Genomic DNA, 3669 nt, shown 5'->3' with positions numbered 1-3669 from the left:
CCCACACCCCCCTTCAACCACCCATAATCCCAAAAAAATAAATTTGTTATACAAACATATATTAAAACTAAAAGAAAAATACACTCTTTTGTTAATTATTTTTTAAGACATAATACTACATATTAAATAAGGTCCATAAATGGTCATATGATTTATCTTCATCTTTAAAAGATCTTTAGGACAATTTAATTCATCTGCATTTCTTCTGCCACTTTTAATCCAGGTCTCAACATAATGATCTGGTTTGAACAACTGAATGGGAGGTCCGATGCAGTTAAGAAAAACCAATGAAGATAATACCCTGTAGTCAAAGCATTTCTTTTTGATGTTACTATGTTGTTCATCGCACTGAATGATCTCTCACATTCAGAGGAAGAAATTGCAATTGTTCTGACTGCAGTCAAAAGAGGATGTAGATCGTTTATTTGTGAGGAATCTTTTGTATCTTTAACTCACGAATCCTCGGATCGTAGTTTTTCATCTAAATGAAACCTTGTAACTAATCTTCTAACACAGTCATCTCCATACAGAATATCAACATTATCAGGCCAGTTATTAGAATTATTAACATCCAATCTTTTAAAAGTTCATCAAACTCACTTTTAAAGCCATTTTTATTTTTAGACACATGATTTGTGAGTAGTAAATAGTCTAGTACCCAAGTTATTAGCTAAACTCATAAAGAACTGACCATGTTGAATTTAGGAATTGATTTGTTTGTGATTAATTGTACATTTTTGAACATAAAATGTGTCCCTGCATCCATAGCTTCTTGTGTTTTTGGTCCACATATATTAGCCATTGAATCAAATATTCTAATGGTACGTTCTATAGCCCTATTTGCAGCTGAAAGTGATAAACTTCTCTCTTGCAACTGTAACGATAAGTCTGCAAGTTCAGATAGCCCATCATACATAATTCCTGAAATACAAAGAAGTTAATTAAAAATGTAATTTAAAAACAAAAAATACTCGATTTACCTAGATTCATAATAAATTCTATGATAGTTAGAATACGTTTTAGGCCCACATATTTAGATCTTTCTTTGAGTCTCTTTTTATATCAATAGCTGCTTTAGAAAAATGATCAGATAGTGACACATAATTATTCCAAACTGCTTTTAATGTTTTTTCACTAGAAGCAACCCATCTAATTGTGAAGATTTTACCAATATGTAAGAGTTTCGTTTCTAATGAAGCAGCACACCTCACTAAGTTCATGCATGTTTTGGGTGATTGATGATACAATGCATATATTTTTTCTATGAATGCTGGAAATGATTTGTTCCTTGAACTTCTTTTAATGTATCAGATACTGCTAATTCTAATCGATGGTTACAGCAATGCCAAATTAAAATGTTAGATATATGCTTTGTAGCTGAACACCAACACCGGACAATCTACCCAACTATTTGAAGCACCGTCGCTCACAAAAGCTATCAAATTTTCTTTAAAAAATCGTCCGTTAACCCATGTGCATAAAGATCAGTTAAAATAGCATTTTTATAGAATTAGCAGATGTATTTTGAACTTCAATAATATTAAAAAAGTATGTAATCACATCATTGTTATTGGATACAGCAGATCTCAAACAAATAACCAACATACTCTTTTGGCTTAACGTTGTAGACTCGCGTCACATAATTACATATTTTTCTTTTGTTATGCAAAAGGTCAAGACATAGTTTCTTTCGCATTTCAAATGTTATATGATCAATTATATTGCTACATGCTTATTTGTTTGAAGAATTCTCCCCATCCAAGCCATTAATTATTTGAAGATCCACTAAATTGCATGTCTGTGTAAGGTCTTTGATTCTTTGCTATGGTATATGCTGTCCTGAATATTCTTTTTGTATTTTCAATGTCAATATATGAAGTTTTTAATACTTGAGTTGGCAAAATTTCCAACTTTTGTTTTTCAATATACTTCAGCGTGTAAATGGCTTTGAGAAGATTTATGTTTTGAAATTTTTTTTCTTAAATGTGTTTGCTGTTTTTAAAATCATCTCCAACTGGACATATTTCTCCATTCATCCATTCTTGTGAACCATGAGTGCCTTGGTGTTTTGTTAAATTAAAATTGGCCTTAGAACATATTTTGCAACCAATTTTTTTTTATTGAAAAAAATCCATGAATATCTTCTGTAAAATACTTCACTTGTTTATCGTCCCAACAATCTGGTGATTCTGTATTTGGTAAAAAGACTTCATTTTCTGATGCTTTAGTTTCACTTTCTGCAGTAATATTGCCCTAAAAATTATATATAGACATATAGTTATATATTTTAATATAAGTATACAATAATACATTTTATCAAACAGCCAATTATTTAGTTTGATCTATAAAAGCATATATTTTCAAAAACATTGCCTAGTATAAAATATATTCTGCATGCAATTAAAAGCTGAGAAAATGTGAACTTATTTTCACAAGAATAATGTAAAATGAATGGAATTCATACACAAGCTCTTAATAAATTTAATTAAAAATTTAAAAATGTATATAAATCCAAAAGCAAAATTATAAAATGGCTATAAATGTTCAATAGTATTATTATTATATTGTATACTACTAAAAGCTAATTAAATAAGTAGGCAGCAGAATAGTGTAAAATGTTTAATGATTACAATATACATGCTTTTAATAATTACCCACTGTTTAATAGTTAATCAATTGCAGATTAACTATTATGAAAAATAATTTTAAAGATTGTTATGAAGACTAATTGTGAAAATTTTCTTTTTTAAACACTGTATGTGGCAAGTTATAGCATAAACAATCTCTTATATAGAACACGGACTGTGTTATGGTTGTAGAATCAGTTTTGCTGTTCGAAATAATTAAACACTAATTAGTAATTACACACTTGTAAAATTTAACTCTAATTATACACTGTCTTTAGATTAAATTAAATAAATAAAATTATTATATTAATTAATCCAAATACCAACACAAAAAAATATCTACATATGATTGATATGAGAAATAATATTTTATAACATAAATTATTACATTAAAATATTTGATATTACTTACCAGTGGCAGTGTAATATTCATTGACACACTTTCAATATTGATTTGGGTATTCACAGAGGTCTCCTATAAAACAAGAACACCAAACAAGTCTATACTATCAAGTTGATAATTGTGTTATAATAAATCAATTACTAAATATAAAAAAATGCAACAGGTACAAAATAATAAGATTATACTCAAATAATAAAGGTTTAAAAACTATAAATCATTTGCTCATACCTCATGTTATTGGTTGGTTTTAATTTCTTTTTGAAGTAAGAAAGTACAGTACATTTTCTTTAGATTCCATTTTTCAATTCTGGTAATCTGATATGAATTTTTTGATGACAAATTAAAATTTTTAAATGACACAGGTTTTATACGTTATACCTAATTATTATAATTCTTAAAAATGACTTTCCTAATAATTATGAGTTAATAAACAATTTAAGGTTTTTCAATGTTCACACTAAAATCTTGAGTAATAAATGTAAAAATGTAGAAGACAGTTGATTTTTCAACAACCGTCAATCAACGACGTCATAGATAATAGAAGAATTCTATTATCTTCTATTATAGTCACAGATATATAAAAATACTAGATAGCCGACTTGGAAATGATTTTGAAGCCCACAAAATGGCCGAAATTTC

At 27.9% G+C, this 3669-nt stretch overlaps 1 pseudogene; it reads right to left on the bottom strand.

Annotated features, from left to right (window-relative positions):
• Nucleotides 1–1882: 1882 nt before the first annotated feature.
• On the bottom strand, nt 1883–3060 carry LOC126555338 (E3 SUMO-protein ligase KIAA1586-like; annotated as a pseudogene).
• Nucleotides 3061–3669: the final 609 nt, after the last annotated feature.

The sequence above is a fragment of the Aphis gossypii genome, unplaced genomic scaffold, assembly GCF_020184175.1.
Source record: "Aphis gossypii isolate Hap1 unplaced genomic scaffold, ASM2018417v2 Contig00806, whole genome shotgun sequence".
Lineage (NCBI taxonomy): Eukaryota > Metazoa > Arthropoda > Insecta > Hemiptera > Aphididae > Aphis > Aphis gossypii.
Note: the sequence above shows the minus strand (reverse complement) of the source record. Positions and strands in the feature narration are given on the sequence as shown.